The 24,345-nt window shown below is 28.2% G+C and overlaps 1 protein-coding gene across 8 annotated transcripts in view; it reads right to left on the bottom strand.

The window, feature by feature from the left end:
• The window catches only part of LOC148231685 (uncharacterized), a 534,843-nt gene that overhangs the window by 423,723 nt on the left and 86,775 nt on the right, over nucleotides 1-24,345 (bottom strand). For 2 of the 8 annotated variants that reach the window (XM_088193440.1, XM_088193446.1), the window contains exons 1-2: nucleotides 17,475-17,563; nucleotides 15,984-16,141 (exon numbers count right to left, since the gene is read on the bottom strand). The exons of 2 other annotated variants lie outside the window; for them this stretch is intronic. The gene's annotated coding sequence lies outside the window, so the exon portion shown is untranslated. Of the gene's footprint in view, nucleotides 1-15,983; nucleotides 16,142-17,303; nucleotides 17,423-17,458; nucleotides 17,564-24,345 lie in introns of those variants that run through there. 4 more of the 8 variants (XM_088193442.1, XM_088193441.1, XM_088193444.1 and 1 more) reach the window with 4 other exon arrangements.

The raw sequence follows: 24,345 nt of genomic DNA, 5'->3' as shown, positions 1-24,345 counted from the left end.
ATTTTTAGAGGATGGCTCAATATGTTTTGATTGATTTATAGCAAGGCGCTCGTGATGTGTCATTGCCTAAATTAAATTAACTTTTAACTACTCTCCTTTAATTAATGGTTGTTAAATACGTGGTAATAAACCTAAAAGGCATACACGTGGCGTAGCAATCTAGCAATGCAATCAAACCGTATTGAAATTTACATATTTAATTATTGGTTTCAGTTTATGAAGTCGTAAATTCACCCAAATCCATCAATGTATAATGCTACAGATATTACAAATTAATACCATTGAAATAATTAGCAATTAAATGTTAATAAATCAATTTAACTACAGTATTAGATATAATATTTCAAATATAATATAATATCTTAATCTGATAAGTAGAATACAGAAAAATAAAAAGTATTTTTTTTAATTGTCAAAAATACTTACATTTATATTTGAAAATAATATAACACAGTGATCAAGCATTTTAATATACAATTAATATGTTTGAGAATTATTCTAAGAGTATGGATCAAATTCCAGAACATTTATTTAACAGTGTACACTAACTAAACAAATATTTTTATACATCTATATATACTTATTTATTCTATTTTATATATCTTTATAAATCATATAATTTTATAAAAATATTGTAAAACATAAAATACACGTGTCTGTCCGTCTATCTGTTTATTTATAATTCCATTACTATAAACGAAAGAAAGTTGATGAATTTTATCAGAAAATATAAGGAATTTGTACGGATGGTTTAAACACATAATACAAACATAATTGCTAATAATTGGACCTGACTAACTTTGCCACGACAATTCCACCATAAAAAGCACTAATTATTTTTGACTGAAAAAAATATATGTATTTTTTGTTAGCTTCGTATATTTATTTATAGTAATATTATATACACTTACATATAAAATAATTTATTTAAATGAACTATTTTATTGTCATTTGATTTTAATTATTAACTAAAGCTAATTATTGTCAGGACCACTTACAATCCTATTAAATTATTTTTTAAAGTCTCTTAGATCCTTAAAAATAAATCGTCGGCATAAACAAACTATATTGCGTATCCGAGCAATCCATAAAATTGTATTTATTTACAGTTTCAAAGCACTTGTATAAAAACCGTCAATCTTACTGCTAAATACTAAGGAATGCAATGCGACCATAGATACCAGTCATTTTTGTATAACACATTTTATATAATGACTGCGTTGTCAACTTTATTTAATTGCAATCTAATTTTCTAATAATATACCTATTAAACATATGCTCCAAATCATATGGACAAATCACTTCCTCCAGACACTTTAGTCAGTACTTAAAACGAAATTATCACTTCGTTCATGACTTGGAATAAACTTGAGTTTAAGCGGATTTGAGCCAAATCAAGTAAGTTCGAGAAAAAAATGTCTTTTTACTTTCCTCATTGGCCAGATCCATCTTAATAATTACCTAATTCCCAATAGTTAAAACAGATATTTTATACGATTTGGAGAATACGGAATGTATGGTAAGAATAGTCACGTATATATATTTTTTATTGCAACGTTAACTTAAGCTAACTCTAAAGTCTTGATTAAGGAAGTATTGCAATACTCTTCCAAAAAAATCATTTTGGGAATAACCAGTGCAATCTCATTTCCTAAGGAATCGTTGGTTGAACACATCGTAAATTTTGTCAAGGTTGTCACATTCATAAACTTGCGTCTAATTACATTTCGCAAGCATTTCGCAAAAAAATTACCTAGAGGATAGTATGACACTATTAGTTTTTAAGTATTCATACAAATTTAAGCAGACCCGCTCGAAGACTGTGAATACGTCAAATGTTACTTTATTAAGACCTTGTGATGAAGGCTTAAGACCACTTCTAAGTAAGATACACATATGCCTATGTAAACTATAATAGCACATCAGATTTGTTATTAATACAAGGACGCCACTTCGTCGTAGCCCTTTCCATAGAAATTTCTTAGCATTCAAATGGCGAATTAATGTAGTCCCGAATCCAAGGGTTCATTACGCCATCCGGTTAATGTTTACATATTTAAGGAGCGCTTTCAGTGCGCGTTTGAAAACCTTGTTAGGATTCCTTTTCAGGAGCCGTCACGGAATCTGGTATATATTTAATAAAGGCCCCGCATGGATCGGGGAACAATGTCGCGGCCGCGCGCTGGACCCCTTGTATAATTGATACCGAGCTGAAAACCCCCCTGGGATCATTTTCTGGATTCTGAATAAGAAAAGGAAACAGCAGTATCCAGTAGAAAACCTGTTGATCAAGACGATTATTATTCACTTATGGACATTTTTTCAAGAGATTGAAACCAAAAAAATACTAAATAGTCAGTTAAAGACAAATTTGTTTTTATAAATTTATAGCAGCAACAAGTGCTTCCGTAGAAACAGATATAGTTCTCAATTACCACAAATTCTCTTTATATTTATTTGGCTAAAAATACTTGGCAAAACACGATACTTCATTAGCCAATTCACAAGTTTGTTTTTCTCCCTCTAGAAACCCTCTCCGATTGCTTCGGTAAATACGGATAAATAAACTAACATCACCACCGAAAAACAAGATTATCTTAACACACCTGACAGATTTAGGTCAAATTTTGATAAAGCTATTTCCTCTAGCAGTAAGATAGAACCTATACATCACAAACATGGCTTTATAATTCACACTTCAATTAATTCCTATCAAATCAGGTAACGCTAAATAGAACGATAATAGCACTGATGGTAAAAGCTTTTATTTGTATGACTTATATGTTTGCTGCAAAAGTGAGATACTTCGAATTTTCCCCAAAAATATTTGTTTTATTTATATATATTTTTTTAAGTTTAAGTATTTTATTTCTATCGTATCTGAGAGATCAAAACTAGGTATTATTATATCAATCTAATCAAGATAGATTATCACAGATAAGGTTTTTCTTGCTTTTATTTATTTATCAAAAAAATATCGTGATAAATAACTAAACTTTGTCATGTTTAGTCTAGAAAATATAACTTGAATAAAACCAAAAAAATTTAATGTGGCGATTTTTATAATAATTAAAAGTCAGGTATCTTTTTAAAATATTTATATCAAATAAAACAGCCACATTTAAACTATCGTACTACAAAATAATTAATAATAAGCTTATGTAATTTAAGCTACAAATTCACGTAAGACATTTAATTATCTCATACTTGTGTGAAAGGTTTTAATCCTCTACGCTAATAATCACAATTAATATGTCACCATTATGACCGCTTTAACAACGAAAATAAAAATCTCTTACACTACATAATTATCAAACCCATTACGAGTTAAAACCACACATCACACAACGAAAGAGAGATATCTGCACTACAAAAGCACCGTCAACAATAAAGAATTTGTACTAAAATGCGTCTAATACAATATTTTGTGACAACCCCTTGTATGAGAAGACGCACGCCATAAAATAATTCTATTCTGCGATTATTACCATTGTTCTTTGAACTTCCTGGTTACCGATCATTTAAAAAGCCGATAAAGTGCTCCACCTCTGTTCTCGACTTAAACCGTCACGATTAACGACTGCCGCTAGGTTCCCGGTAGTCATCAGAAACATGTTTCCCTCATGCCTTATGACCCGAAACTCCGTATTGATTTAAAAGTAACTGAGAGTATAAAACTATTACTTATTATTTTTATTATTATGAGTGCTCTCATTAAAAAGTAAAAAAAAATTGAACCCATTATAAAGAAAAATAAATATTTACTCACTTGTAAAACAAATCAATTGATAGGTCACAAAATTAGAGAAAGGATTGGTCAATTTATGACCAATGCCCCAAGTCATAACCAAGCGGCAAAAGGGGCACGTTTGTGTCGATAATTAGCGATCGAAGTATCCCGAGTTTTACGATTTCTGCGCTGTAAAAACGATCTTAAGAGCCGCGATTTTAACGACCGTTTTATGTATGTGAATCGTAAAATTGAAAGTCCGCTTTGATCTCGTTAACAAGGATGTTCTACAGACGAACACACACATAGCCGATAAAGAGTAGAGAGAGGAGTGCTTAAAAAGTTCACGTCATAGATTAGAAAGTATTGTATCCCAGCATTCGTTGTACAAAATTCGCAGTTATTGAGGATAGATAGAATTTCTATTCACTTACATTATGTTATCTAAAATAAATATTTTACACCTAACAAGAAAGTCGATTGCATTATTTGGCAACTTGACAAGAGATGCGACTTAGAACTAAGTGATTATACAAGGCACACCTAGTAAATAATTTATCCAAGATCTTAGAATCATTATTTCATATAATTTATATATGTCAGGGAATATGTAATGCCTAAAACTTTAAGCATGAGAAAAAATGGGTTTCTTTCGTGGCAAACCTTTTACTCGATAAAGTCACAAAGTACACACTATAATTTAGAAAGGATTAAAACATCCGTCTCCTTAGAAAAAAAACGCGTGCATTTAAGTTCACCCTCAAAATGGCCGTTCGTAATCAGTTTATCAGCCAACGATAATTTGTTTCAAAAAACTCGCTACCCTTTTGATATTAGTCATTTCAATAAAAAGGTGTAGAAAACAAAATTTTGCACGTATGGAGGCCATGAATATAAATATGGGAACATTAGAGTCATTAGATATTCAAGAATCTCTAGCTTAGACCAAGCCGACTCAACCTCAGAGCAGCGAAGTTCGCAGAAGCCGCCGCTTCTCTCTTCGCATCCAGTGGTCCAGACCGAAATCTTGAATTTAATATCTTAGTACATAATTTTTATTTGAAATTTATTGAACATACTTTGAATAGTTAAATATCAATTAATACTGTTTTTTTTATATATATTTCAAATAATAGGTTAATAAAAAATAATTTGAAATAAAATACGGGTGTATTTTTGAGATATCCATATTTTTATATAGCAAACCATTCATACTTTATACAATATAATACGAAAATTTAGAGTCCTATTAGCATCACGGTCACACAAACTTTATAAAGATTACAAACTTTTCAAACATCCCTCTATACATATCCATACAAGTAATCTCCAATACACGGATGCTTCGAAGGTTAATACAATTACGGTGCCCTTCTAGGGACGCTTAACCCCTTCAGAACCCACATTCGACCCTATGTACTTTAATTTGTGAAAAAATCGTTATGCGACGGTTTTCCTCTGATTGCGTTTATGAATTTTTTAAAATAGATAAGCGACTGGATGCATGAAAAAACGTATATAATTTTTTACGAACCAGGTAAAACTGACAATTATTTTTTCGAATCGTTGGCAGATTATGTTAATCTAATTTGTTGAGGAAATCATATAAAATGGCGCTAGTGAAAATTTACAGATGCTCTCAAACCGGTTACGCGTATATGAAATTCATGACTGGATTTAATCCTCATATAAGCTGGTATTATGTTCCATGGAATTAAAAAATATAATTATTAAATCAATTTTAAAATAACGTGAGTATATATAATATAAAATAATTTTATAGCAAGTAAGCTTTGAACTTTTAAATAAACATTTCCTTTAAGATAAGATTCTGGAATAAACGCGTAACACTCACAATGGAAACTTCTAATAAGTACATAAGAAGCTTAGAAATAATGTTACAGTTAAGCAAACAGAGTATCAAAGAAATATGTATGTATATAAAAATATTACATTTTAACACATATTTATAAAGCTATATAAGTGAAATTCAAATATAATATACCTACTACTAAAAAACTAACAGTTTAATATATCTTTTACGCAGGAAAAATGTAATTTAATAAAATACATAATATATGTATAATTGTATGTTATATAACCGATTATTTTTCATGATTCTTTTAAATGAGCCAATTTGTAGCATATTTTATTTTTGGATTAACTTTGCATAACAAAATGTTTTGCATACATTTCATACATTCTCTTATTAATCTCTACATGAATATATTTAAATCTCACGTATTGCGATTAAGAATAAGATAGCACTATAAATTCTTGGCACTGTCCTATGTGAACTTGTATGCATCAAGTTTTGAGCAAATGTGCATGCAATGCAGCGATTAATCACGATTTTCAGATAATCAGGCTCTTTATAAATAGTGCTTTATTACACAAAATATTCAACGAGATGTTATAAAATAAGCCATAAATATAATCAAGATAATTAACCTATTATATATATTTTTTCGCTAAGAGAAAAATATCAATTTGCGTACACGCGCGAAATGACTATAAATCTCACCGCGTCGCATAAAAATTAATTATTATAATCCACAAGAATTCCATTTGGATGGTATATATTATTTTACTGACGTAATATATGCTTTCAATTAAAAAATATGACCGTTTGCATATGAGTTTTGTGACAAACTAAAATGGGAAACTTCATGTCGACACAAAAACAATTTGTCTTATCCAGGAGTTCTAAATCTGCCAGTTACGCTTTTTTATAAGATAACTGATCATATTATAGTAAAGAAATAATTGACTATTAAATATAAATTGTCAATACCTAATGTAAAATAAATATAAGTTAGAATTGGGATATATTTGTATGTAACTATAATAAATTATTACTGTCATGAAAATCTTCATAAAAAAAAACATGTTTTTTCCCTAAGCAATCTACAAATAATGTTGATTAAATTCTTATTGGACTTCTAGTGATTACCGTATATATAGTTTTATTTAAAAGCCGTTGACAGTGTTTGTTATGGAGCTTCATGTGACACTCTTAAACCTCGGATTTTTTAATAACCATATTAGAATATTTGCTCGTAAGTTATTGAAGCTACCTATCAAAAAGATAATAAACCCCTTCTGGAGTTTCGGAAGGTTCTAACATGTCACTAACCTTTTTTATATTAATATGAACGACATGAACAAGACTTATTTTTTTTTTAATTTTAAATTGTGTTTAAAAATTATTTGTAAAAATGTGCTGCTGATAATTGTTTCAGCATTGAAAAGTCTCATTTCGTGTTTTTTTTTCAAGATTCATATTGCTTGTAGAGTGGGACTAAGATCAAAGATTGTGAACTAGTAACATCAATATTATTATTTATTATAACAAAAAATCAATAATTGTCACTAATGTTATTTCTTGAGAAAAATTCCACATCAAGAATTTTAATTTCTCTAAAAATACCTTTTAATAAATAATTAAATTCGTACATTTTTTATACTGTTGCATAAGATAGGGTGTGTCTGTTCTAGATGTTAGAGAAAATTAAAAGAGGTCGAAAGTATTTTAATGCAAAATTTCACGATTTTCTCTGGTAATCTAAAAACTACATCAATAATAAAATAGGAATAAATAGCTTTGCATTAAAATCGGCAGATTGCTAAAATGTATTGTGGCTTTCCACAGAGTTACCCATAAAAGTTGCTTTTCGGTGAGCTTAAATCTCGTTTTTTCGATAACACGAATAGGTTTTATCGTTGTGCTGTTTGAAAAATAAAAAATGTGAAATAACAACCGTTGTTATTGACAATTTTCTTAACGATTCGGGTAAAAAAATGGGAGCTCGAAATTCCTTCGTTACTCGATTAATCGAAGTAAATCGATCTGATTTGGTCCTTTGATTTTCGCGTCCATTATAACAAATCGAATCTTTTTCTCTGTTCAGTAAAAAGATAAATATATTTATAATAATATACTGTATGATTTTAATTACATACTTTAAAATAAATATATTTTTTAATTATCAAAATTTCTTGATAATTCTCGAAAAAAATAAGAAGTTGAAATATGATTGATTTTTTTAATTTATTACGGTATTGCTCTGTAAGATATGGAAAACCTGAGAAAACCTAATGGTTCATTAAATGATCCATCGGAATTATAATTATGTATATAAAAATCAAGAATTCCGATTTTATAGACACGATAGAAATTGCAATAACAGTAAGGTCAATATGGAATTTGAACACATATCTCTCGATTTTAATCACCAACTTCTACCACTGGCCCTAACGTGAAGGGAAATTAATTTAATTAACGATACGCAAAAAACACCGATTGTGTATCATTTTACATTTTCTAATTTGTGTACTTTTATCACTAAATATTGTCCCATAAAAATTATTTTTAAGATGCCTCATTATACAGTTTAATTATTATTCTTCGTTTTTTATTAGGAGCTTTATGTTATAATTTACTGCATTGTACGAAAATAACACTTTTAAACATAAAAACTGATATTATTTCTATTCCCAAAAGGTTTTAACTTTGGACACCGAAACGTCTTCGAACAACGCGTTCAAGATATATTTTTATGCCAGTTGTTAATTCACCTGTGGCAGTAGTCATTTAGTTTCTTAATACGCCTGTTCAATGTCAACTATAAGTAGCTGGTCCGATTTATCACGCTTTATTTTGGTTTTTATCATATTTTTATCGAATGTTTAATGCTACGTTTCATTAATACATTTTTATTTTTAATTATTTTGCCGCTTTTGTGAAATTGAATAAGTTATAATGCTCTATTTTTGATAAACAAATACTTATCTACAATCACTTTAAAATAAAGGTTTGGAATTTAGATAAATCACTAGAATTTTTAGGCATATATAGGATATATATTTACAAATAAAGACAATTCAAACAATTTAATGCTAAAAAAACTGATTTTTAAATACTAACTGATAAAAAATATAATAAATATACCTTTAAAAAATGACGTTATATTTTCGAGAATACATGAAATGAAGACTGGCGCTTTTAATTAAATGATTGAGAGCTCAATCAATAGTTATTTTTTGTGAACTAATATGTTTTAAGTATTTGATTAATTTATTTATTTTATTTTATGCATTATTGGTCTGATCACCATGGCTTGAGAGGTACTCCCAATGCATCGTGACGGTTATTATACAGTATTATATAAACAATACTTCATTAAATTAAAAAAATAATATGGTGCAAGCTACTCATAGCTATCCCCGAAAAATTTGGCATGCTTGTTGAGGAACTGGATGGTTCGTACAAGAGGAGCGTTCTCAAGCGCTGACTTCCTGGCCGCGATAGACGAAGAATAAGGGACACGATCGCAACTCTTTAAGGCTTGTTGACATTGCCCTTTAGCAACGTAGATGTTATGCCGATAATAATATACTGACTAAGAAACAAATTCATATGTATAACAAAAGTATAATGATACACAATCGGTATTTTTTGAATTAGTGATTTTTTTATTAATACTACTTTTTAAATTGTATTATTATTACCGTTTTTTTCTGTAAATAAGACAATTTTGGCACTAAATTGTATTAAAAATACGTGTTAAAATTAGGGATTGTAAAATATATATTTTTTTTACAACGGGAAGAAACATTTTATATATAATTGAAAGTACGAGATTTTATGTATATTTAAAATCTTCTGCTATAAACCAAACTATTTTTTTAAAGTTAATAGTGAGACACTAGACTAAGATGACAAAGTACTTTATAAATTATAAATTAAAAATACTGCTTACAATAAAAAATATAAACCTTCCATTGTAACAAAAAAATCTGTGAATCAGAGACATATATTTTATTAATTATAAAATATGTTTATAATTAATAAAATAGCTTGATTTTAAATTTAATATTCATCACAATATTTATCCGTGAGATTAAAAAATCTAGGAAAACCTAAGCTGTAATGATCGATTCGATTTAAACTTATATAATAATCAATAATTTTAATCTTACTGATACGTTAGAAATTAAACAATACTAAAGTCCATATGGGATTCAAGCCTATGTCTTTCAGGTTATAATCACTAATTATGCTAGTATTTTTATATTATATTCTCACACTGAAGTACATACATTTCTAATTTGGATTCAAGTAAAAAATGTTGATGTATTTAAGCTTTTTGGCTAGATGTGAATTTGCTACATTATTGATCTTCGTTCTTAGTATAACTAAAGAGAGCATGTCCCAAAATTTATTGCAACGATATTTTGAGTAATCTGTGTAATCGCATGAACTATTTTTATAGCAGCAACCTATACTTGTATATATACATCTTTAACACTTGCCATTAAGAATATCAGAGATAGAAACTAGTTCAAGATTGTCATTTGAATAACTATTATTTTACTAAGCGCAACATCAATAATGTGTATTTGTGTACAAAATTATATATAAAAAAATACGTATTTTATATTAATTAAAAACCAAATTGCAATAAATACTAGCAATGATTAAATACAGTATTTATGATCCGAATATATTTCTATCTATGTATATAATTTGACAGTGAAGAAACATCTAAACGTTCGTTTTAATAAAACACACAGATTGGATAGACGTCGGAATAGGGGACACTTTTCAGGAAAGGGAAATGTTCCCTGAACGGAAATTGCCGATGAATGTTCGGATATGATTTCATACATGTATAAATACTGTCGAGCGCACACGTACGCGTTTTATTTTCACTATATATAAAGAAAAAAAAACCCTCGAATAATACAAGAGACTCTGTATAATATAAACATGACTGAAAAAAAATATTTGATATGTCAACGGCGCTCAGGTGTAAACGAATCTATTGAACGAAGTACTGACAGAAATAATCGACATTTTATTTCATTGAAGTTGTTTAACAGATATGTATATAATAATAATAAAAATATTGTATATAATAATAATAAAAATATAAATAAAAAATATTAGTTCATTAATAATAAAATTAATTTAACTTTTTTTTAGACTGAGTGAATTAGGACTCTTAGTTAGTAATTAATATATATATTTTTTGGCTGAGAAATATATCTTATATCAAAATTATTTATTGACATCTTCTGCCAACCTATGCACTATTGTAGAGTGTATATTTATAAAGCCAAATTTATGATTTGGTTAATATTATATAAGGTTCTTCTTTTTCAGATTTGATTATCTTTACTATTTTTTTTTCAAATTTTTTTGACATATATTTTCTGGTTCTTTTTCTGGTAAAAATATAATTTCATAAATAAATTAAAATATTTTAAAACATTCCTAATTCGTCCTTACATATACCATATCATTAAGCACACAAATATTAAAATATATTTTAGAATTATATCATATTTGATTATTAATTATTTTTATTTAAAAAAATATATTTGAGCCTAATACGTTAACTCAATCCTAATGCAATAATTTTGTCTAACTAATACTTCATTATTATTAAAGATACAAGTTTTCCGATCCAGAACCATTTATTTATATATAACTTTACTTCGTTACGAGCAAATTAGGCGTATTATAATAAAATATATTTTATGCCACTCTTTCTCACACCCCCCATCAATTTGCTAGCTGAGTAACTTTATTACTCCACTACTTTGTGTGCTATTGTGGGAAGGTAGGGTCTCTTGGGTGCCCAGAATGAGAAAAAAAGAGCCCAGAAAATGTGCGCAGGTATTTATAAAGAGATTTCGCGGAAACCGTTCGAATATATAATAATAAATACAATTCTATGCACGTGAATGAAATAACATAAACATCTGGGTTCGGTTTTTATTTTCCTTTTGTGAAAAAATAAAGGTAAATATATAATGTACGAAGCTGTGTTAGGCGTATGCGCTCGTGTATGAGTAACAGGGGTATGTGAAAAATATTTATGAATAGTGTGTGTATTTCTAACGCAGAAATAAAAGCAATCGAAAGCGCAGTGGAAGATCAAAGAACACGACTACGACGAACGTAAACTTATACGATCCGTACATGAAAGTAGCTAAAACCTTGTGGTTATTATTAATATAATTCTATAAATAATAACATATTCCATATGAATCCTAATGTGTTTTATATATTTTTAACGTATCTGGGAGATCAGAATTAGTGATTATTATACAATTATAATTTTGTATGATTATCACAGAATAAATTTTCCTAGATTGTATACATCTTACGGATAAATTTCGTATTATATAAATAAAATGAAATTAAATTAGATTGTGCAAAGCAACATTTAATTGTTAATAAGAACCCTACCTGCCCTCCCCTTACACCAAATAATGCCTCTGGTTGTCAAAAATTGAATGTAAAATATTATTATATTTAAGAAAAATTTATTTTTTAATAAATTTATATACATATATAATATATACGTAAACTTAAACTTTAAAATTAATTTTAAAGCTTAATAATAAATAAACGTCAGGAGAACAATATCACGAGTTTCTTTTGTAGTAATATTGATCCGAAGGGAAAAGAAACTAGTGATGATGTAATTACCACTGTTACAGTCAAATCTGACATACCTATCATATCTTCTAAAAATAAAAATATTATAATAGCATCGAAATAAATAAATTTAAATATTGATTCCCTAAAATTTACTAATAGAGTCAATGAAAATAAGTTTTCAGAAAACAAGAAGATTTTTTTTTAAATTTATTCAATATTAGTTGTCAAAAATAATGTTAAAAGTGTCGGATGTCTAGTTTGTACTAATTTGGAATTATTAAATGTAGAATTTGAGAAACATACTTATATTTCTAAAGAATGGAGTGAAGAAAATATTATTGCACACGGCTTATCTACAAGAATTAAATTACCTTCTTTACGTAAAAAATTGCTGTCATACGACATCAATTTCTCATATTAAAGCTGTGTAAATAATATTCGGAAAAACATAGCTTTAATAAATAAAATGCATGAAAAGTGTTTTTATTTTATATATAAATATATAAAAGAAAAACACTTTAAATAATAACTTAAATTATAGTTAACTAATGCGTAATCGTCTGATATCAGACATCACAGAAGAAGTTGAATTACAAAAAATATTGGTCTTGATGTTGGGAATTAATACATAATAGATTTTCAAGGTAAGATAAAAAATAAAAAAAGGAAAACATATAAAACTAAAATGTCTTTCTATAATTTTAATCCAGATAAATTTCTTTAGGAAAATTGATTGTTGTTATTACTTAAAATATATATATATACACAGATACATATGTTTATTTTAGATGTTCGTGAATATAATCAATATTTAAATCTCGGGATTCGTCGCGATTAGAACTTACTGTTCGATATTTCGGCTAATAAAAGCACACAAGTAATACGAACTTAAAAAAATAACTAAGAATCACTACTTATACGTAATACTATACATTATTTAAAACATTCTTAAAGCTTATATTATTCGAGAAAATATAAAAAAAATAGTACAAACTATTTACGCATTTAGCGTCCTGAAAAAAATGAGCAAAAAATATTCTATAATGTTGTTTTAATAGTTTTTATAATTTAAAGCATCGTGTACTTATTATTAATCATAAAGTACAAATAACATATATTCTTTAAGAATATAAGTGGTATTTATGGCGACTATGTTTATAAGTTAATTATAAATATGGATCAAAAAAATTTAAGTGAACAATTTCGTTTTAACAATAGCCCACAGAATATATGTATATTTATCTATTGTTTAACTTTGGTTGTAACGTGACAGAGTTGCAACAGAGAACACAATCAACAGCTACTAAGTAAGCAGTTAGGGCACCAGACTGAAATCAAAGTCTGTAAATCAGTGACAAATATTTTATTAAGAATAAACTATTATTTATTGATTTATTTAAAACACACAAAAATCATCAGATATCACAATATTAAAAAAAAAAAAAACAATACATTGTAGTATCGCAATACACACTACACAAAAAAATAATATCATATATTGTAAAAATGTGAAAATTTTAATAAAATAATAAAATCAAATAACTGCCAACAAAAATCAAGGCAGCTCCTCGTAGCTGACTGTAAATATGTCAATGTGTAATACCAGCGTATTAAGAACAGCCGTGAAAATAAGCATACAACTGTCATATTTACATTATTAATAAATAACGTGAAGAGCAGAGAGGCCTTTTGAAGATACTCCGAAGAGGTTATGATATACATTTTGGAAAAGAATTTTCCACTTAATTTTTTTTTTCTATAAATAATATTCTTACTTATTTCTTAGACCTAGAGAATGACTTACTAAATTAATATAGTACATTATTTATCCTATCACTATGACACTACTTCATCTCATGATACAACAGTTTATTACGAACTTCAAAAACTTTTACACCTAATCACTATTTCTAATATAGACACTAATCATTTCTACATTGTGGACTGCCTCAAAATCTATAATAAAGCATTGGGTTTATATAGTATTAAGAAATCCCTAATTTTGCTCTAAGAAAAATGTGGCCAGGTTGCATTGATTGGCTTGCTCATAAACGGGAACCGCCAATTTTTGATAAAAGTGTGTCTTTGGGGAAGAACATGAGACTGAAGACAAATGAGAATACTATTCGAGAGTTGGTGATGGAGCATGTCCACCGAAATAGTAATAGCACAAGACTACAGAGAAAATCTTGTCTGAAGAGAAGCAAAAATAAGCTAAGAAACTTTAAATGAGATATCTGTAAAATTTGGAGCGAGATGTAAATCTATTTAATAACAAGATAATGTCAGATTTTCACTAAATCCTCAAAAAAAGGCAAAAGAAATTGTCAACTGATTAGCTGCTAGATCAAGTTCCACAAAAAAAAAATCATTGAACTATTAGTGATTGCAATATAAATGATTATTAAATTAAATTATTTATTTATGAATTTAAATAAAAAAAAATATAAAACATGTATGTTTTAATTAAGTGGTATTAATTATTTTTAAATGAATATTTTTTGGTTTTGGGACGAATCAAATTAATTTACATTATTTCTTAAAAATAAATTTATTTGATATTCTACTGTATAAAATATATTTATAGTATTCATAACCTGAAAAAGTCATGGACAACTATTTTAAAAATGAAATAGCCGTTCAGACTTTATGAATAAAAATATGTATATTAATTAAGTGATTTTATGTCAAATGATAAGGTACTAAATATATTCACTGTTATATACAAATCTGTGAGTAAGGTACGAAATAAAATTCTGGAAAATTCATTATCAAGTCATTTAAAAAGTACTTTCTCGTGTACCATTCTTATGCCTTTGAACTTTTTTAAACCATTTAAAAAAATCAAATAAATAAAGGATCAACATTTTTAATTAAAAATACATTTGAGTCATTAGATCATATAGATAAATATAGTTGATTAAAATTATACATATATTTGTACATTATAGTTAAGTGTACAATTTTCATGGGATTAAAATTACCGATTGTAATTAACTAATGCATTATGCATGAAAGGCAATGACCATAACTTATCTGACATGACAACCAAGCGTTTCTATGGATATACATATTAAAAAATACGTCAATGGTATGGGATCATTATATATTAATATCTAATGTAGAAAACATTATATATTATGTATAGATAATGATGAATTTACGATTTGAATATATAGATATATATTTTTTTTTTATTAAAGCTTCCATTGTAAACATAATGCGTTACAACGGGATAAATCTGTACCAACTGAGCAAGTCAATCAGATGTAATGAATACCTATAAGTAAGTATTAACCATCAGACTGATTATAAATACCGCATTTTTTTATAAATAAAAATTCGAGTGTTGCTGCTGGGGCTCGAACCCGCAACTTCAGAAAAATTAGTCTGAGACGTTACAGTCTTGCCTTTATGTGTATATGTATTGTAGATAAATATATTAAACAACAATAGATTTCACATAATAACTACAGATCTTAAATTACTAGATATCTCATTTTTCTATGCTCTTCTCTCCTAATTTGAATACAATAAATTAAAACATAGTATATTATAAAAGCGTTCGCGCGTGGTTGCGCCACTTATTTCGCGCTTAATCACAAGTCACCATATTTCAATGCAATTTGTTCCGTTGGGCGTTAAAGCTTTTTTAAAAGCTCGCGTCTCGAGCTTTAGCCGCACGTCGCTAATGCTATCACTCATTATTTATTTATTTTTAAGGTGTTTCTACATTTTTTTTATACAACACAAGGGTGCGTTTTTTACACGGGACATGTGAAAATTATAAAAATTTACCTGAAAAGCTTCGTCGACTTTGCCGCTTTCGCCGAAAATCGCTTAGTCTATTTGGGCTGAGAATGAAAATCGCGGAAGCCTCCACAGCTCGTAAATCAAGCACCTGAGGCGAAAATATATGCCAAAAACACGTTATGTCGAAATTTTCTCTCAATCACCTACACAATAAATCACGCACGGTTCTATTGTGACGAAAAATACATATCGACGAGCCAATGTTTTCATTCGATCGTAATACGTACTATGTAAGCATAGAGCCTCTATTTTATAAGAAAAATGTTCTACAAAAACGTTTCTTGTTATTGTAATATCTCAACACAAAACAAACATTTTTATGGCAATATTCTTTCATACTAAAAGTAATATTATTTAAATTCTAAAGCTAATTTATTTTATAGCGTAGTATATAATTAATTGAATAATATTTTTTTAGACTTCTGTTCTATTTATCGTATTTTTATATACTAATATTTTAATAATTTAATATATCTACAAAACAATCTATAATACATATAATAGTATACTAAATAAGTTGAAAGCATGTGATATAGTAATATTGTAGAATTTCCTGAGTTATTCATTTCAATTACGGTGTAATTAAAATCAATGTTGGAATTTTAATGGTGCTAAAAATTTATGGAGGTGTATATATGCAAAATAAACAGATGTTATTTAAAGTTTATACTTAAACTTAAAGCTATATTAAAATCCTTTTAATTTGACATTAAAAATGTAAGCAGCACGTCTTAAATACAAGCCATTAACTTATATATTATTAATAAAATAATATATACGTTTATTATTTTTTAAATAATATATTATTATTCAAATAATATATGAACTGATATTAGGCCATTAACAAATGAATTTTTATTAAATATGTGAGAATATAAAAAAACAAAGAAATTTATTCAGCAATGAAAATTATTTGAAAAACACTCAAATTATATAGAATAAAATACTAATACAGCTACTTTTTATAAGAAAAAAAATGTATCTAAAAAAAATATGCATTAACATTGTATATTTTCTTTAAATACAAATCACTTTTACTAATAAGAATAGTTAAATACTATAAATTATGTATATATATATATATATAATATAAAAACTGTTAGACTATCGATATTATGTTTAATGTAAAATACATATTAAAATCAAATTATATGTATTTTAGATACATAAATTAATACAAATACGTAAACCTAATGTCTGCACAAATAAGATAATGATATTTTTCTGACAATTAATATACAATCATTACTATTTTAAATACGATCAGATCGAATCAAAGCATTGTCTTTAAGTAAATAAAATAACCCTGATATATATTTTTCATTATTATTAACAATCTTGATTAATTCGCTTCAGGTGTCGCGATTTTTCTCTTCAATAAATTTTTAATTTAAAAATCACAATCGCAGGGTGCCAATAACCCAAAACACGAGTTTATATTTTATTATATAAAAACCGACGTTTTTTATTACATACACTTTAAATTATTCGAATCGTAACGACGCGAACGCGAAACGAGACGAAAAACAGAACGCGTTAAAAGCGATGCCGTTACCCGACGACGGCCGCGAGCAAACTGGCGCCGCGACGCCTTTGCACTCGACTGAAAGCTCGTCAGGGTTTCTCAAACTGTGATTGCGCATGAGTATGAAAAGCTTAGAAAATATTTGTTATCAAATGCAGGATATAAAAAAACAATAAACTGTTTCTTTATAAATCAACAATGTCTATTTATAGTGTTGGATTGTGATTACAGGTTACATAGCCCCAATGCGTCACCATGGTGAAAAAAAATAATGCATAGTTTATAATAAATATAAAAATCGAAATTAAATACCATGAACTGGACCAGCTCCTTGTGACTGATATTATTGTATATATATGAATGAGAAATGACAGTGTTTTAAGAAGCTGGATGATAAAAACAGATAATAACCAAATATCTTCATATACATCAAATTATTTTCCAAGCTTTCCGATTGAGAAAGAGCATTTGGTTTACACAAGGATGTTTATGGCTATGAGGCACTATTAAAAAATATATTTTAAGTGTGGTGCACACGTTTTTACGTAAGTGTGCACCACACTTAAAAAATAACAGTTTATATTTATTAAAAAAAAATTTAATGGTAAATTGTATAATTATTGCATGTATTTTGGTCATCACAACGCATTATAAAAACCTTTCAAGCCATGATGGACAGATCAATAAAAAAAATTGCGATGCTCGTTTACGTACAGAGAGAATCTACAATTGCTTTTATTAGTAATAATAAGATCTTAAGTATTTTTTTTTCTAAACAGAACGTTTCCACTGAAACTGTAAGTAAATGTGATTGAGAAAATGACATGTGTGATTTTCTCATAATATGATTTTTTCCTGAACAGAGCGTTTCCATTGAAATTGTAAGGATATTTTGATAGCGAATGAGAATGAGAAAATTACATAATATGTCATTTTCCGTTTAACAACCCATCTTCATACAATCTAATTAAATATGTAGAAATACAAAGTCTGCAACAGAATGATCAAGATAAAAAATAAATCACTGAAGCACCATTAGAAAAATTGCTAAAAAAAAATTTTTGTCGGCTAATGCCTTTACTTTTGACAAGCGTTTTTAACATAAAAATTGTAGCAGCAAAGCGTGTGTTAAAACTGCTAAATTTAAAATTAATTGCATTTAATCAAATGTAGTTGCAGTTCTTAATGATATCGAAATAAAGGTTCAGTCCATGCACGTACAAAATTGTTGTATATACCCTTATAATATAAAAAAAATAGTAGGAGAAAACTTTGACGTTCCATTGCACTTGGGTCTTCATGGCGCTTTGATTAAGAGGACTGGACCAGGCGCATACGGTGAGATACATTACCTTTCGCTCGCTCGCATATTAAGTGACGAGAGTGAATGAGAAGGAGTGGGCGTGCAAAACGCATGTTACGCACGCCCTTATCTCTCACTTACTTTCGTCATTTAAAATGCTAGCGAACGAAAAGGAATGTATCTTACTTTACGCGTCTGATTCAGACGTCTTAATAAAAGCGCCATGAAGAGCCAATAGAAAAAATACACGTCAAGTTCAATCAAACGTCAAGATTTGCTCCTACCATGTTTTTAGATTTCAACGGTTGAATACACAACAGTTTTGTATTATTAGATAGATAGATACCAGATCGTCTGATCGAAATAAAAGTAGCTGCCTTTAGGATCGTCTCGGTCGATTCAGTGAAGCTTTGCTTGGGGCAAGTTTGGCTGACCTCTCATACATTTTAATATGAAAGAAAAACGATATTCTAAGTACTACAGATGAAAGTGATGTAGTACGGTAAAAATCTAGCTTATATAGCATTTAAAAAAGCAAGGAGTCTAACGTATTTTTTAGTCTTTGATATTTTGCCCAGTGCTAATGCTTAGGAACTAAATTTAAATATTTATGTCGAATAAAAACCTTATTTTAATCATGTTTAAACTTATTTATGAAACACCAATAAACAAAAAAAAATATTTTTTATTTTTTATTTTTCTCTCTAAATATTTTTCTCGGTTATATTACAATTATTTTTTTTAAATTAAAAAATGTCAATAAATATTTTAGAAACGCTTCTCTTTATATCGATTACAAAGACTAAATAAAGTTTTCGCTATCGCTGTCGTGATAATATCGGTCCAGCATCGGAAAAGTTTACGGCGCACACTTTGAGGGTTATAGGCGTTGGGCTTTGCAACACCTGTACTCACCTGCGTATCACTACATCTTCGGAAAAGCGGGCTGAATAATAATAGCTTTCTTAGACTTACGATTACGGTATGTTTATATGTATATACATATAGAAACACTAAGATATATTATATATAGATAAAATAAATCTTCTGCTATACTTTGTTTGTTTATTGGTGTGGTAAGATGGCGTAGTGAATTTTTATTTTCAAGTATATATTTTAATGCGTGTATTTAGGATGGGAGAGAAGGAAACAAGGCTCTAGGGCAGGGCTTCTTAAACTTGTTTCATTCACGACCCCATTTATGATTGTGAGTTTCTTTGCGATCCCAGATAAATATAAAATAAAGATATATAAATATTATGTGTTGATTTTTTGATTAGGTAACAACATACATAAATATGAAAAAATATACTCTTAGAATTTTATTAGAAACATACAAAAATATAAAATTAAAAATTGCACAAAAAATTGTGAAAATATATTTATTATAGTTACAAAAATTATATGCTTTACTTTTTCTGCTGGACGTAAAATCTCTTCCACATTTTTTAGCGATGAACGATGTTGGGATTTAATATGTGTTACAACTGAAAAAGTAATTTCACATTAATATGTGGTGTTGAAAGGTAGAAGAACACTTAATGCCATATCAGAGATTGTGGGAAATTCAGTTCTAGTTCCGATCCAGAATTCAATCAAGGGCTTTTTTGGAAAATCCAGTTTTAAGTTTGAGTCACTCAAAAGCTAAGCAAATTCCTCTTGAGCTTTATATGGCAGGTGATCAATCTCACTCAAACCAATCAAAAGTAGTTTTGGAATCCAAGATGACTTGATGACTTTTTAAAGTCAATATTTTATATAAAATATTCACGAAACTGTGTTTCTAGCGCTTTCAAGTGACATATATTAATTTTTGCGATAAAAGTTTTACAGTGATTTTTCTCGATTATAAAATTGTCGATACTGGAAAACAATTTGAACGAATCCTTTTCTACTTCTTTTCCAATTATTGATATTTTTAATAAAATTTTGAATTTTATCATTCGAAATAAATATGTCGTAATTGTTTCCTTGAAGAGACAAGTTGAGATCGTTTAATTTCTCAAAAATATCTGACAGATAACGCAGCTTGGATACCGTAGGTCATTTTGAAAAAAGAGCAAGATCACATTTTTGTTCGGTTAAAAATATTTCGGTTTCGTCCTTTAATAACAACAATCTTCTTAAGCTTTGACCTTTTGATATCCATCTTACTTTTGCATGTAAAAATAAATTTGTATAGTGGGAATCCATATTCTTACAGATATTTGAAAATAAGTGGCCGTTAAGGGCATGGCTCTTAATAAAATTTAAAATCTTTATAGCATCCTGAAGCACATTGTTCAGTTCTGGTGCTATTTTTATTGCTGCAAGGGCCTCCAGATGAATAAGGCAGTGAGTAAAAGTTATATGAACATAATGAGCAGCTTGGAAAAAACGATTTAAAACATTTAATTTAAATTCATATATTTAAATATTTTACATTAAAATCTCGCGACCCCAAGATTTCGCTAAGCGACCCCATTTGGGGTCGCGACCCATAGTTTAAGAAGCCCTGCTCTAGGGGAATCTGACCTGTGGATGATTTGCCTCATGCTAATATTTATTTATATAAGTATCTTTCACAAAAAAATAATAAAAAAATATCATAAAAAAAACCTTATTAGCAGTGTTTTTCAAACAAAAATAAGCACCACATTTATAATTTTATATAATAATAATAATTAAATAAAATTATATATGTAATATAAAGATCGTAGTATCATCTAGTTCAAGAGAAAATATACATATATTTGAAAGTATTTAATTTTTAGAATATAATAACTCAATTTACTTCTATATTAAATCAATGCACTTAGTGAGCCTAAGAAAATCTTTATTAATTTTGCACCTGATCTTTTTTTCAACAGAAATTGCTCGAAAAGTTATTGCTTTAACTATTTATTATTAACATAATATACACCGTTATGGACACACAGTTTAATATTTATAGAAGTATTTTCATAAGCTACAATTATTTTATATGGAGAACCCACTTTAAAGATTTACACAGCATATGTATACATTTATGTAAATATACTGTATCACTTTTATATTATAATAATACAGTGAATAAATAAATATTATAATTATATAAAAAATAAAATACAAAGCATAACAATACAATGGCACATAATACAGCTCAAACACATATTTTATTGGTTTCATTTTTTCTTTTCCAACTGTCCTTTATAAAGGTTAAAAAACATATTATTTGTATGTATATTGGATTCCTATATTATCCGATACAACAATATGTTTTTAATTTATAAAACTTATCTACATTAATATTAAATTTTGTTTTTAAGCGAATCAAAATTTTGTAATTCTGACGTTTAAAATACCTTACAGTATTTTATATAATTTTAGTAATCTCATATAGGATATAATTGGTCAGTATTTTATATCTTTATATTGCAAAAATATTCATTGTTTCAATATTTCTCATTACATAAGTATAGCTCATACGATAAAATGACCACAGGGTGAAAGTGTCACACGGTAAGAAGTTCGCACAGTAAAAAGTCCTCACGGTAGAAATAACACACGGTAAAAGTCCCCACGGTTAAAAAGAACACACTAACAACCTAAAATTTAAATATAAGCACAAAATTCCAAAGCATATGTTGCTTTAGAGACTAAAGAGAAACATATTCATGGTTTCAGATCTTTATATTAAAATTCTTAAAATAGCACTTAATCCATTGTTTTTTGTTATTGTCTCATTTTCTTTACACATAAATTAGAAAAGTTTTTTAGTTTTATTTATCTTTATTTTTTATATAAACAAAATTGTAAACCCAAAAATGGTTATAAGCTATTGTAGTAATATGTTTTGTATAAAATGTTTTTTTTGTAGAATTATTAATAATATTTAAATAAATATTTATAAACAGAAACAATTTGACGAATTTTCAGCAGCATTACTGAACGAGTCTGTAAATCTGCGTCACAACGTTGCTGTGACTGAGGCTGGTAAACTCTCCCACATCACGCGAAACTTTGCGAAAATGGCATTGATTCTAACTGATTAAAAAAAGTCATGCAGTACATACTTTTTTCTTTCACTTGTAAATTTAATATTTTAGCGCTGAGCATTTTGAAGTAAAATTACACAGTAATGCGAGAAAGTCGTTTTGCGTAATTGGTTAAATACTTGATGGTGCTTCAGATATGAATCTATTTATAGTTGATTTAGTGGGGAGCTAAAGGGGTGGGAATAGATTTTGAGATCAAGAGATGAGCGCGAATCTCGTCATTTCCGGCGGGCCCCCTCGGTCATTTAACATTTAAGATCCCGCAGCGCCACCGAAAACCGGAACTACCCCTACAGCAATATCGTAAACCGCACCCCGTAAAGCATAAGAAATTACCGGTGTCGAGGACTCGCCCCGCTCTTAGCCCACGTGAAATATTCACGTGTTAATTATTATTTTCGCCGCCGACGTTAGCGCGCTAAGCCGCGATGATTGATTTATTAATATTGTAACGGTCAGACTGGACTAGGCTGAAACAATGCATACAAAATTATACCTGTTGGATCGATATTAAAGGTAAACTAGATTTATAAATTATTACGTTTTAGACAATTAGTGAATTGCATAATTAACATCTTTAAGACCGAAAGTTGCCATAAAATATTTACTTTGGAAATAATAATATTTTGATTAACTTAAGACAAGAGTTCACACAAAAAATCCGTATAAATCAGAGGTTCCTAGCCTGGGATTTCTCACCTCCATAAAGTGCAAAATAGCATTTTAGAGTGTGCGATAAAGAGGAAAAGTATGTAACGTAAAATCGAAAGGTCTAAGAATTTAAAAATTCTTTATTTTATTTTTCTCAATGTGATACTGTTACAATGGTTTTATGGGTATTTTTTCGCTAAAGACAAGAATATTTTTAAACAACTTGTGAATATTAAATAATAATGAAAATTAAATTTATTTATTCGTACAGTGCAGTTTGCAACCAAGATTTGATATGATTTTAATTTTCAATCTAGAATTCTTATTTTTCTTTTCCATCTTTTATCCTTTTTTGTTGAAAACAAAAAATTGTACAAATATTTATAAATGTTTTACAATCGCTGCGTTTTTATGCATGTTTTCTTGGAAGCTTTTAACAGATGTCTTTTAATAGTTTACGATTTTTTCAACTACTTTAATCAACCATATCTTTGCTTTGATAATATAAGTTCCACACTATTAATCAAATTAAAAGATATCGCCCAGCGTGGGAATCGGCATATTATAAAAATTTATAATGGCTTTCGACAGATTTACGCCACAAAATTTGCCGGTCAGAAAAATTAAATCCCGTTTTTTAAATAATTAAAAAAAATCTTAAGTCTTATTTTGTGAAAAATACAATAAATGTTAAATAACAACAGCTGTGATTGGCAATTTTCTCTATAATCTAAGTATAAATACGGGAGTTCGCAATTCCTTCGTAACTCGCAACTTTATTATCAATCCGTTTATGTCTATAAAACTAAATCGTCGTCCTTTTAACGTATGTTTTTTTAACGACCACATAGT

This window comes from Plectrocnemia conspersa, unplaced genomic scaffold (genome assembly GCF_051122295.1).
Source record: "Plectrocnemia conspersa isolate PC_06_02 unplaced genomic scaffold, ASM5112229v1 ptg000009l, whole genome shotgun sequence".
NCBI classification, from domain to species: domain Eukaryota; kingdom Metazoa; phylum Arthropoda; class Insecta; order Trichoptera; family Polycentropodidae; genus Plectrocnemia; species Plectrocnemia conspersa.
Note: the sequence above shows the minus strand (reverse complement) of the source record. Positions and strands in the feature narration are given on the sequence as shown.